The sequence below is a fragment of the Acinonyx jubatus genome, chromosome B2, assembly GCF_027475565.1.
Source record: "Acinonyx jubatus isolate Ajub_Pintada_27869175 chromosome B2, VMU_Ajub_asm_v1.0, whole genome shotgun sequence".
Taxonomy (NCBI): domain Eukaryota; kingdom Metazoa; phylum Chordata; class Mammalia; order Carnivora; family Felidae; genus Acinonyx; species Acinonyx jubatus.
The window spans coordinates 66,663,378-66,677,813 of NC_069385.1; positions in this window are offsets into that span (position 1 = coordinate 66,663,378).

The following is a 14,436-nucleotide window of genomic DNA, read 5'->3' on the forward strand; positions in this document are numbered from 1 at the left end:
AAATGTCAAATCAAACATTTTGCCACTGAGATCCATGATGAGAGAAGTGACATGCCTGTTTCTGAACTTTAGAGAGAGACATCTGGAGGCAGTTTGGATAATGGTTTGAAGAAATTGATAAGGAGAATGCAGGGAAGCTAGTAGGAAAATAAAAGCAGAAATTCAAATCTGTAATTATGGAAATCTGATTTAGGGATTCTGCAATACAAATGGAAAGAAATTAGCAAAATTGGGAACATTGTGTAGGATGTACTGAATAAATTTAGGGACCACTTAGAAGTTGGTTATGGTAAGGAGGAACGTGTTTTGTCTTTGTTTTTGTTTTTGTTTGTTTGGCTTTGCTTTTGATTTTCGCCAAACTCAAAGATTGTGGAATTAGAAAAGATAAATTTGTACTATGAATTGTGATTTTAAGCTTTCTGGCTTGGATGTCTTGGAAGAAGGTGATGGTGACTGGGACACAAGTACAGGAGGAAGAGTTACGTGAGGAAAGACAAAGAGAATGGTTTTGGAAACATAACTAACTAGTTGCACTCAGTGACATAAAGGTAGCAATAAGAAAGCTTGATAGCATTTCATTCATGTTTTATTGTTTGTGTCTTATTTCTTTGTAGTTCTGATGCTGCCTATGCACTAGCCAGCAGAGGTATCCTACCCTTCTCTCCTATTACACCAAATTACTCCCAAGAGGACCCCAAACACACAAGGCAATTTCATTGTCTATATGCTTATTTGTAGGCCTTCAAATAGCCATATTTGTCTGTCCAGTGAAATTCCGTTCATCCCTCGAGCTCCTGATCAAAAGCATTATCTTCTTTTAAGGGGTCCTTTCATACTCCCTTCATCTCTATCTTCACAGCCCTTGATTCACACTACAGCCATTGAATCATTTCCTGGCATTTGTAAGGATGGTTTTTCAATCCCCATCTCCACTCCTGCTCAAGACATGAATCTATCGTGAGGACTTTACTAAGAGAAGCTGTATCTTATTCACACTTGTATGTCTAACACAAAATTATCTATGAGGGGATCTTAATACTTGTCAATTGGATTGAACCAAAGAGATGAAATATGCACCCGTTAACCAAGAGCATTGAAGAAGAATTAAATAATCACACCGAACAACCTAAGAATGTATTCCTTATCTTACCATGAAAGCCAGATGTCAACAAAAGTTTCCCTGCCCTTGAAATGTAACTGTTTGCCTCAAGGATACTTTTCCCTCATATCATTCCCATTGGAATTCTTGAGAATTCTCCAAGATCTCTTCTGTACTGAAGACCTTATGATGGCTTTATGTTCTCATATTTTACTCAGTATCTCACCTCTTTTCTTTAGTAAATTAATACAGTCCTTAGCTCCTTAGCTCATGTCACTAACACCTGTATGTTATTTATGTTTCAAACTGCTTGGGACCTAGGCATAAAGCTGAGCTTTAGTTGAGTTTCACAAAATCCCTTTCCATTATCAAATTTATACATGTGCATATAGGCGTACTGGGCTTTATCAAGGGGATGTGAGGCTCAGGTGCAGTGCTAATTTTGTAGACATAAATTACCTCAACTCTAATATTTGACATAGTTTTCTAAAATCATTTGATCAACTACCAGAGACTTTTTAGTGATCACTTCCCAGTACAATATCCCTAGCTTCATGTCACCTTATTGAGTCTTTGCTTTCTCCAATTTCTGCTTCGCTACCTCCCTTCAAATTCTTCTCCCTCAGTTATTCAAAGTGATTCAGCTGTAACCAGCCCCACATTAATCTTTCAGTCCACCTTTGTTGCTCATATCCACTCAGGAAGTTATGGTTGTACATAGCACGGGTTGGGTTGTTTTTGTTTTGTTTTTGTTTTTTTCCTCCATGACATCTCTATATCAAAGTCTTATTTTCCTCAGTAAAAATGGAAACAAAATGAGTGTGTTATAAAATGTTAGCCTAGAAATTTGTTTCCATTATATGGTAAGAATAAGTTTTCCTATATCTTGTCATAGTACAGTTTACCACTTGTTTTCCTATATTTGCTGAGAATTCTTCAGTTATAGTATGCGTTTTCTTCTTTAGCATTTCTTTGGCCTTTTTCTACAGAAAAGGCCATTTTTTCATCTCTACTTTCGAAACCCTTGGGTATGAGAATAAAATGATTCACTATTTTTATTAACCTCAAATATCTCAGTTAGTTTGTACTCCTCCTCGCCCCATAGCACATTCATTTACAAATATACTTTCAACTAAGTTTAAATAGCTTTTTGCCTAAAAGATAGACGATATCTTGAATAGAAGATATCTATCTTCAATATAAAATTAAGACAACTAAGTATTATCCTCTTGATTTCTTGGTATTATATGTCCTATTCTTTATCTGGACTCTTATAGTTTATTTTTGTTTTGATGATTTTTATTTTTATAATTAAGGGTTTGTGATTCCACTCTTTGGCCAAGGTTAAGTGCTCTAGATTTCATACCTTAAACTAAATTAAGTGTTCATATTTTGCACTGGGAAATCATTAACCTACTTCAAGACCAGAAATTATCACAAGTCCTCTGTGTTCTGTCAGTCTTGTTTTTCTTACCATCATTAGATCAATATCATCTTTTTGTCTCTTAGACATGTGGTTCACAGCCACACCATTTCTCATTCCACATTCTGTGTATTCCAAATCCTGTTTCTTCCTTCACATCTCTAAAACACCATCCAAAACAAACAGTCCTTTCTTCTTCTTCTAAAAACATGTTTTCTCTTGTCCCTGGGGGCAGATACTGTCTCTCCCATGGTGGGTCTGCAGTGTTTTGAGAACAGATGCTATAAGAGAAATAATCTTCAGGACACAAAGCTGTGGGGGACACAGAATTTATTACTAGAATGCATCTCTGGACCTGGCTGTTCCTCCACCCCTTTTATCCTTGACCCTGGATGGCAGTTGGGCAATGCCTGTGTTTAAGTGAACTATGAGCCTTTATGTTCAGTACAATGCTTCACTGTCTTAAAGTGCCCACAGGTGTTTTTATTAATTAATTAAGATACTCTTGTTAATAACTAAGATAGTGATGTTAATAATAAGAAAAATATTGAATGCAGTGGCGACCCTAATCAGTGGGATATACAACTAAAAATATGCGGAAACTTATCACCAGTGTAATCAAACAAAAAGTGTTTTGAGAAGAGTCCAGCTAGGAGTAAGGAAACTGTGATATTTTCACACGGAGAACCTGGCAGTTTTAAATAGGAGGCTTTAAATGAATACATCCTGAATGATTCTTAAAGTCAGAGACCTAGGAGAGGTTTAAAACCTTAGAGGAAGTAAAGTAGAAGAAGAAGGAGGAGAAGGAGAAGAAGAAGAAGAAGGGGAAGAAGAAGGAGAAGGAGAAGACTGATGGGAAAAACTGCTTACACAACCATTAATTCTGCTCACTAGGACCTCTGCTTCTTCTCTCTTGTAGGCACATGATAGGATTACACTTCTTTATCCTCTTGTAGTTACTTGTGGCCAAATGGCTTGCTTTGGCCAGTGAAGTCTAAGTGGAAGTGACTTGTGTCACTTCCACATAATAGTTTTCACAACTCATGTGCAATTTGCCACATTCTCCGTTTCCTTCTGGTGTGGTGACGAGTAACGTTTGAGATGATCACTGTTTCCTCGGCCTGGGCTTCCAAGCACTTCACTGTGCAGAGAACCCCGATGCCACATAAGGTCACGTGGAGCAAGTGAGATGGCGGTTTAAGTGGATGGGATATGGTGGTTAATTGTTACTGCACCGTATATATATAGATTGTTGAAACAAAAATTCCTTAATGATTTGACATGTAAAAACTAAAAAGCAGAAGTTAAAATTTCTATTATCACCTCATCTTCGCCACTGGCCAACATCGTAGAGAAACTCCTTTTAGAGCAGAAAATATTGTTTCTTCTTACAGATTATAAAAGTGGAGGGGAAAAAAGCATCTTCCTTTGAAGACTCATACATGGCTGAATAAGAACATTCAGGCAAAGCTCATGACAAATATTTGTAAGGAATCGTTTTGAACAAAAACGTGAAACTTGGAGAAAAAAAAAGTTCTCAGTACTTTGAAAAGTTACCCCTGGAAATGCTTTACAAGGAACCATAATATATATTAAGGAAGAATCTATGTGAGAAATTTCTTCTACAATAATAATTGTTATTAGAATATTACAATTCTAAAATTTTAAAATTCTGAAATTGAATTTTGAATTTAGAATTCAAAATTTAGATAAATTTTTCCTAGATTTAAGATATTGATAGTTAATTTTAAAAATGACAAATATCCATTTCAAAATGAAAATAATGTTATAAGGCAAATAGTCATCAAGTATTTACTTTTTGTAAATTGATTTGAAATGTGGATTTTTTTAAAGAAGAATGTTTAATTTTTATTTATTTCTTCATTGTATTTTTAAAAAATGGAACATTTACTTTTCATTGCATCAATACAGGTATTTATGACCAACTAGACAAAACATTGTACTAAGTGCGATGAAGCATATAAAACTATATGAGTTATAGCTTCAGTGTATTTATATAGGAAAAACATAAAAATATCAAAGCAATATAGATATTGATATGAATAAAGAAATGCTATAAGAATTTGGAGAAAGAAATTATTATTAGCATGTATTGTCTTTCTTCAAAGTAGTAGGTATCTAGACATGCTTAGGAAAACTATAAATCTTCTCATAGTCTCAAATCTAAACTTCAGTGGGTCTTTTCAAAATTAATGGAATAAAGTAGTAATGAAAAAGCACTGAAGTTCATAAACAACACACATATTTAAAACACCCAGTAATTGATTTGTATTTTTAACATAATTTCCAAGAGCATAGTGCTTTCCTTTTCTAAATGGGATTGTTTTTAAATTGACCATTCCAAGTAAATATCATGTAACAACTGTCTCTCTTTTTCTTGATTTCCTAGACCATTCAGATTAAAGTCTGTGTGGTTAGTGAACAAATGTCTGCATTTACAACTGCTTGATTTTTTTTCTAGCTATAGTTAATTTGCAGGATTAAAACAATTCATGTCACAATATACACAACCAAATAATCTATACAATTTGTAAGAAAGCAAATGTTGGGATCACTGTTGAATACCCATTTACATAGATTAAAATAGCAATAACAGGGTTCTAAACGTGTGTAAAAACTTGAAATGTACAGTTATTTTTGCATTCTAAAGAACCATCCAAGTCACTTAAAAATGAACATTTAAATCAAAGAAAGCAAAACTAATAGAATAATTTTATAGGAAATATAAATTAAATCCCAAGCTCTTGTATACATTTTAATTTTTTTCCTTTTTCTGATAGTGATTTTTGGATGACATTTTTTAACTTGTTCATAATTACTAACATATAGGATACCTCTAATTTCTGTGCCAATACCTCCCAAAATATCTTCAAAAAACTATTCTCACGGGCAGAAAGAATATACTTTAAGATTAAAAACATTTGACTGCTAACGAAAGCTCTTCCATCTCATAAAGCCAAAATAAGAGGCGATTTCTTATATGTCTGTATATCTAAAGGGCTGGAACATAACCTGATGTTGGAAAAAAGTGTCCTTTGGCCACACAGTCACGCTGAAGCTAGCTTGATGGTCTGGAGGTGAAAGCCTGTTATTGATAAAGGTTTGAACTAGGTCTGCCAGACATCCTGGACAACTGCTACATTTTCTGAAGACAAGTTAGAAAAAAAACCTGCTTCTCAACCTAAACTTTTCTTTGCTAGAGTTTGGATAGTATCCTAGCAAACAAAAAATCCCTTTCTATCTGTAGGAACCTTGCTGTAAAGAACTTTATTCAGTCTCATTTCAATAGTTTTTTCTTCATAATATGAAGGATGCATTAAGTTGATCACAAAAGACTTCACTACTCTGAATTACCTGTTTCACCTTGGAAAGCCACACAAAATGAACCTCTTAAGCCTTTTTGAAATGACCTTTTTTTTTTCTTCAGCAATGATTTATCTTTCCCCTCAAAAATCCGTTTTACAAAAGGGAGTATGATTAAAGGAAGCCAACCAGCACAAACACTTGCTGAAGATCCTGCTTATCTGGAACTCACTTGACAATGTATGTTTTTGGGGTTGGGAATGCTGCAGGTTCAAGGGATAATTCTGCCTTTCAGGCACTTCAATTTATTTCATGCCTGAGCACTGTCATTGTACGCAGACAAGATGAAACGCGTCGTCGTGTAAAGAAATTGAAATGGAATCCTACTTGACCCAGCAGGATGGGGCATTATGTTTGACTCAGTAGTGATTCCTGGGATAATATCTAATTCCAGGAGGAAAATTTCTTGATATGGCCACCTGCTGTGAACGGCTTTGTCCAGGGATCACAAGTTGTTCTGGGTGACTAGGCTCAGGACATGCCTAGAAGAATGCAGCTCGTCTCCCGCTGGCATTTAGATCTCTTCATTTGCTCGATGCTTTCTATTCAACAGGAACAACTGAATGGAACAGGGGGGTTGGGAGAATATGAAGCACTGCACACTCCAGCAGCAACGAGAGTCAAGGCCCGCTTGACCTGAGATTCCTATTTATTTAATTTTTTAGAGAGCCATCATTATTTCTTCACAGGGCACTTTTTAATTTTTACACTTCTCGGGCCAGCCCCCTTGCATGTCTTTCTCTGTTCAGTGTGTGTGAAGTATTTACTTTGAAAAGGCTGCACACCAATAGATTAAATAAAATAGGAACACTCCATGTCTCACAAGAGGGAATCGTGCAGACAGCTTTATTACTTCTATCAGAGAACAAAGATTTTTCCCAGCATGCAGAGGATTATTAGGCCAGAAGCAAATAAACGGAATGTGTGATGTCAAAGCTTCAAATGCGATCAAGAAAAATTGTCTAATTGATTTTGCTGCAATTATGGCTTTTGGAATACAATTCCTCATGTTTGCTTCTGAACTTACCTTTTCAAATTCTAAAAGGTTTATTTGGATACAAATATAGGGAATAATCCATTATCTCAGTATTCTCTTCCCCCCAAATCTAGAGAATGGAGTTTTAAACTATCTTCGCTCACAATGAAACATTCATAGGTTAACACGATAATTATCAATAATTAACAATGCATTTTCTCGCTGCTCCCCTCCTTTTGTGTGTGTGTGTGTGTTTTAAAGAATGATGATGCCATGATATATTAATTATTTAAACCTCAGCATTCCTTGCCTTGATCAGGTAAAAGTAAATTCAGTGTATAATGGGAACTGTGTTAGTGGGTTTTCATTTTATTTTCTTAATTTCTCTCTGGACATAAGTTTGAAGTTAGGATTTATCTCATTGTGAAGACTCATTTTTCTTTTCTATTTTATTTTATTTTTACAAGATAGCTCTGAAAATAAAAGTAAACAATGACTGTTTGTTCTCCCAAGTAAAAGCAACAAGCTTTCAAACCTCAATTCTTAATCTAAGAAGAGTGAAAAACACATTCATGATAACACAGGCATTAACTGTGTGTATTTATATACATATATATATATATGTATATATATGTACATTCACAGAACATGCAGATACTTAAAACAGATTAACATATGACTGATTGTATGATTGATACACACACATACTATCTAATACAATATACTTATCTATGAATATTTCAATTCTATGTAGAATACATTTGTGTATTACTGCAAATTATTTTGTTTCAAAGTTTTCTTTAATTGTGAGTAGTTTAAAAGGCTGTAAAATCGATTTATAAGTTACTTGCTTTTATATTTTAAACCAGTGAGAATCTAAAGGTATTTGGGTAGTATATGGGAGCAGTTCTCATACTCGCTTATTGGAAATCTCTGAATTTAAGTCATTTGAATTATACAAGAATATATCTCTATAAATTCAATTAGAAAATCTGAAGTCACTGGCCTTGTTAACAATCATTCCTTAGTAACTGCTTCAAGCTAAGAAATGTATGTTACAGACAAAATGTAGCATTTGGTCAAAGATTTTAGAATTAAAAAAAAAACTACACTATTTTAAAAGGCAGGGTACGAAAAGTGTAAATGTATTCCTTTTTACTAGACAAATTACAGATGTGCAGCTTTGAAATTTAAGGTGAATTTCATAAAAATATGTCATAAAATTTCCAAATGCTTTCTTACTTTTCCTTTCCCCTTGCTTTTACTTTCTGATCAATTGATTCTGACAGCCTTCATGCAGGGTCGTGCCAGGCAGCACTCAGCACAGGGAGTGCTTAATCTTGGTGGCTGCATGTAAGGGATTCAACCTAAGAAAACAGGCCACAAACACAAAAGGGTGGCCTGGCTCAGGATACTGGGGACTTGAGTTGTATAAGCAGGGTTTTCTTACTGAAGGCAGCCAGGTATCCTGTGTCAGAACACAGGCAGGGTGAAGAAGGCTTCTGTGTGGGTGTCGGCCATCTACGGAGTGCCAGTGCCTCAAGACATCTCAGAGGAGATGAGATTCAGTGTAGCATGGGGCATCAGAAATTCAGACGTCAGCTCTGAGGTTTCAGAGTCAGTGCACATGAAGAGGGTGTTTGTAGGGACAGCGTCATAGCTCAGGGTGTTGGAACCTGAATGGAAAGGAGAACACCCCTGTGGTGAGGGTGAGAGTGTGGTCTGGCAGAGGTGTATGAGCTAAAGTTAAGCAAAGGGTATGTTGAAGAAAAGACATGGCTTGGAGGCAAAAACAATAGAAGGTTGGTTATATAAAGGAAGATTTGTTTAAATAAGTAAATGTATTGATGATAAGGGTAGTTATGGGATATGGAGGCTATATATAAGAAGGAGGAAAATTAGAATAAAGCTTTTTGTGTGTTAATGGAATTAGAGTTATTGGCATAAAGTCAACGTTTTCAATAAATATAGCTATTTATAGAATGAGTAAATATGAAAACATGATACACATACATGTATACATATATTTGTACATGCATGGTTATATGAGTACATGCACATACAAAACACACACAAATACACACACACATATTCCTTAACTCTGTCAGCTGCAAAGGCTTAGGAATAATGATGCTCCTATAAAAATAGGCACACCTAGTGCTCAGGTCTTGGTTTCCCTATACCATTCTACCGAAAAGAATCAGAGTACCCTAGAGAAATAGTTTGTTCAGGGTTAGGCAAGGAAAATAAAAGATGATCTGGAATATCTGTTTGTATAGAAGTGAAGAAGTTCTCGGAAAATGATGAGGACATGCCAAAAGGCAAAAGTCTACTTAGGATGGTTTCAGTCAGGCAACTTAGGGATGACTCAATTATTGAAATAGAAAATGACAGTAAAAGATTATATTTTATTGAATAAAATAGGAATCCATAAATTCACGAATAAATTGAAATTTCAGTTAGAAACAGGATAACTTCATAGACCCAAAGTACCTCTCTAAATAATTAATTACAACAAAAATAAATAAATTTGAAATATAAAAGCCTCACAGATATCATATTATCCAAATGATCAAAATTAATATCACCAAAGATAAGCACTTCCAGAGGATGGAGTAAGGACCTCTGAAAATCTACTTCTGTATAAAAAACAGTGAAGGCACAGGAGGAGATGTCTAAATTAGCTTTTTCAGAACTCTGGAAATTAAAGACATGTAAGCAGTTTGAGGAATTTATTCAAGAAAAATGACTGAATCTCAGTAAGAATAATGAGCCCTCTTTCCATCCCTTCCTCAGGAGCATAGAGAATGAGTAGCCTCACAACCATGGTCACAGTGAAAACTAAGAGCCTAGCATCCACTGGGTGGGGGAGGGAAAGAATGGGATTGGAGATCCCTAAAAACCTTCATCCTAGAGAATTTTCATTATTTGATCTGTCTGGCAGTTTGCTAGAAATGCCTCATGCAAAAGCTTATCTTTGTTTGACCTGGTTCAGAGCTCATTCAGTGGGAAAATTCTATCCTCTTACGTTTGTTTAAAAAATAAGTGACAATTATTTAACAAATGATTACCTGAGGTGGTGATATCATCTGGAGTCAACAAGAGATGATCAACAAACTTAAGGAAAATCTGGGAAAAGGGAAGTCCACACGAAGCTTTGAAAAGAACTGAAAAATTCTTAGAAATCTAGAGGGACATGCATATGTGCAGGACGGTGCTAATCACCAAGAAAAACCTGAGGACATCTAGTCTCTCAAGTCTGGCTGACCTTGAAGCTCTGAATAGGCAGGAAGTGAAGGCTAAGGTAAATTTGTAAAATTCTAGAGCAATGCAAACCTACTCCAGCATAGACAAAGAGCTTCTTAGCCAAGAATGGAAGAGCTAATGTGCTAGGCATTTAAAGAAGTCTCTGTTCAGTCATTCTCTGATCACGAAGCTAAATAAGCAGAGACTTAAGTGACTATACAAGACAAAAATTCAGACTTTACAGAATTAGTACAGGAAAAACACTAAAAAAATCAGCAATAGCAACAATAATAACAAACAGCAATAATAATAAACCCTGGGGAGGGAGAGGAATTAAAATTAGTACACTATATAATTTAAAAGGTCAAGTTTTCAAATATATACTTTTTATATTTATATTTATATTGTTTCACACAAAGACAGGAAAATGTGGCCCATACACAAGAAAAAGGCAATAAATACAATCTGTCCTTGTTGGTGTCTTGATGATGGATTTACTAGGCAAAGGCTATTATATATGTATATGTATATGCATATAAATCAGCTATTATATATGCATGTTCAAAAAATAAAATAAACCATGTGTAAGGAATTAAAAAGAAAATAGAATACAATATTTTACTAAATAAAGAATATAGATAAAAGTTGAAATTAGAGTGGGAAAAAAAGCAAATAGAAATTCTGGAGTTTAAAGTTATAATAACTGAAAAGAAAATTTTACTGTAAGACCTCAACAGCAGATTTGTGGTGGCAGAAAAAAGAATAAGCAAACCTGAAAATATGTCAAATGAGATGCCCTAATCTTTTTTGAGATGATCTATTCTTTAGAACAAAAAGAAAAATGAAGTAAATTAACAGAGAACCAGAGATCTGTGAGATACTAAAAAGCACACCAACATATGCATAATGCAAATTCAGAACCATACTTCAAAAATAAAAATATTAAGATATTTTTATGTTGTTTTAAATGAGAGAATTTATTGCTAAGTAGCACTTGCTTTATAAGAAATACTAAAGGAAGTCCTCAGGCTGAAATGAAAGGGCACAAGACTCGAATCCACACAAAGAAATAAAGGGCACCAGTAAAATTAACTACATACGTAGATATAATAGATAGCATTAAACTATTTTTTGTTTATAATTCTTTTCTTCTCCTATCAGAATTAAAGGACATGTGCATAAAGCAATAATAGGTTTATAAATAATGAAAATATAATTTGGGTATAATAACAGCAGAAAGGATGGAGGAGGACCTCTATTGGAGCAAAGTCTTTGTATAGTATTAAATTTAAGTTAGTATTAATAAAAACCAGATTGCTTAAATTAAGATATTAATTGTAGTTGCTAAGACAGCCACTGATAAAAATACTCAAAATATAGCATAAGGAACAGCAGGTAAAAGGATGTAAGGGAGATATACCAAGCAAACATTAATTAAATAGTTGGAGTGGCTAGGATAGTATCAGACAAATAGATTTTAAGACAAAAAAAAATGTTACTAGGAACAAAGGAGGACTTTTTATAATGATAAAAATATCACTCCATCCAGAAATTATAACAATTTTAAATACATATATTCTTAGCAACTGAGCCCCAAAATACAAGAGGCAAAAACTGATAGAATTGAAGGAACAAAGTGATAATTCAAAATAATAGTTTGAGTATACTTCAATAAAAAATAATAAAGTTTAAAACCCCTGCAAAAATTAAATAATTTGAGACCTTAATACTTTACTTTAAATAATGTTTAGGTCATCTAGGCAGTAGGTCATCAAGGAAATAAAGGATTTGAATAACACTATTAACAAACTAAAACCACATTTTACAGAACATTACACCCAAGATAAGCACAATACATATTCTTCCCAACTGTACCTGGAACTTTCTCTGGAATAGACCATATATCAGGCCATCAAAAAAACTTGAATACACTTAAGAGGATTTAAATCATACAAATTATGTTCTCAAATAAAAATGGAAGTAAATTGTATATAATAGTAGAAGGAAAAATGGGGAATTCACAAATATATGGAAGTTGAACAACATACTCCTAAATAATAAGTGAAAATAGAAAACACTTTAAGATGAATGAAAATGAAAATAAAACCTACCAAAACTTATGAGATGGAACTAAAGCAGTGTTTACGGAGAAATGTATGATCCTAAATGCCTATATTAAAAAAAGAAGGGAGATTTCAAATCAATAACCTAACCTGAGGCCTTAAGAAACTAGACAAAGAAGCCCAAAGACTGCGTAAGGAAGGAATTGGTAAATATTAAAGAGGAAATAAATGGCATAGACAGTAGCAAACATAGAAAATTAATAAAACCCAATCTTGCTTCTTTTCAAAGATCAACAAAATTTTAAAAACTTAAACGATACTGACCAAGAAAAAAAGAGAGAAGATTCAAACTACTAACCAGTAAATAATATTGGGGATATCACTGTTGAAACTGTAGAAATAAATAAGATAATAAAAGGGTATTATTAACAACCAAAGCCAACATATAAAATAACCTAGGTAAAATGGACAAATTACTGGAAAGACACAAATTAGGAGACTCATTCAAGAAGAAATAGAAAATCCGAATAGACCTATAAAACATGAAGTGATTGAATTAGTTAAAAAAAAAAACTTTCTACAATGAAAACTATATGCCTGATGGATTCACTAGTGAAATATCCTAAACAATTAAAGAAAAATTAATACCATTTCTTCACAAACACTTTTACAAAATAGAAGAAAAGAAAATACTTTTCAACTTATTCTATGAAGCCAGTATTATTCTGATATCAAACCATGCAAAGACACCAAAAGAAAAAAATAAATAAATAGAAAAGAAAGAGGGAGGGATGGAGGAAAAAACACCAGTATCTTTTATACATTGCAGTAAGAAATCTGGAAAAGAAATGAAACAGTATAATACAATCAAGTTAATATTAAATAATTTCTCCTCATAGAGGTTAAAAAGTGCATTAAAAAAAAGTCCATTAAATGATTTTATGCCTAGATTCTAGATGAAAATCACCTAGCCAGTGATCAAGTTGAGCAGGAATCATCTCAAAAAGTCCATCAATGAGTGATGGGTATATGTATCACTTACCAATATACATGCATAAAAGCTCTTTATATATGAGACAGGCTGTATTTACAACTTAATAATTGAAGGCAAATAACAACAATGAAAGTAAAGTACTTATGTAAAGCTAATTCAAAAACAGTTCTACTAATTTTCCCTCTTGCATCCACAATTAAGTGCAGATGCAATGACTTCATGCATAATTAACTCACTGTTATTGTTTTTTTGGTTAGGGAGAGAAAGGGCTCTTTGCTTTGTTGCTTAAACACTCAAATGGCAATTGCAGTCCTGTTTGTTGGTCCTTCAGAGTTACTGTTGTTAATAAAATCTGTACCTGACAAATTTTGGACTTCATTCAATGTAATAATACAAATTCTATAATATAGCAAATATGGATGATGTGGAATTTAAATATTTAATTATTAAATATAAATCAATTTGTATATATATACATATATATGTATATATTTAGCTTAAGAGAGGAAATGTCAAAATTATTATCAGATATTTGAAAGGAAAGGGATGATGGCAAAGAAAAAAGATTTAAGATCAATAGTCCAAGGTAGAAACCTTAGGAAACTAGAAAAAGAAAAGAAAATTAAGTCCAAATTAAGCAGAAGAAAAAAAAAGAATTAGAGAAGAAATAAATAAAATTGAAAGGAGGAAATCAATAGAGAAAATCAACAAAACCAAAGCCAGTTCTTAGAAAGACAAAACCAATAATCCTCTATCCAGACTACCTAAGAAAACAAAAGAGAGAGGAGAGTGAGAGGACACAAATTACTAATATCAGTAGTGAAAGAAGGGACATCACTACAAATCCCATGGAAATTAAAAGTATAATGAAAGAATACTATGAGCAGCTCAATGCAACAAATTTAATAACCTAGCTGAAATGGACTAATTTCTTGGAAAACATATCAACCAGTGTTCACACACACAAGAAATAGCCTAAATGGGCCTATATGTATAAAGAAATTGAGTCATTAATTTTAATACTTCCCAAACAGAAAGCACCAGGCCCAGATGGGTTCACTGATGAATTCCACCGAATATATAAGGAAGGTATTATCCCAATTCTCTAGTCTCTTTCAGAGGATGGAAGCAGAAGGAATACTTCCTGACTCTATTTATGAAGCCATCATTCCCCTACTACTAAAACTAGACAAAGATATTAAAAGGGGAAAAAAAAACCTAAATACAAATATATTTCATGAACACACATGC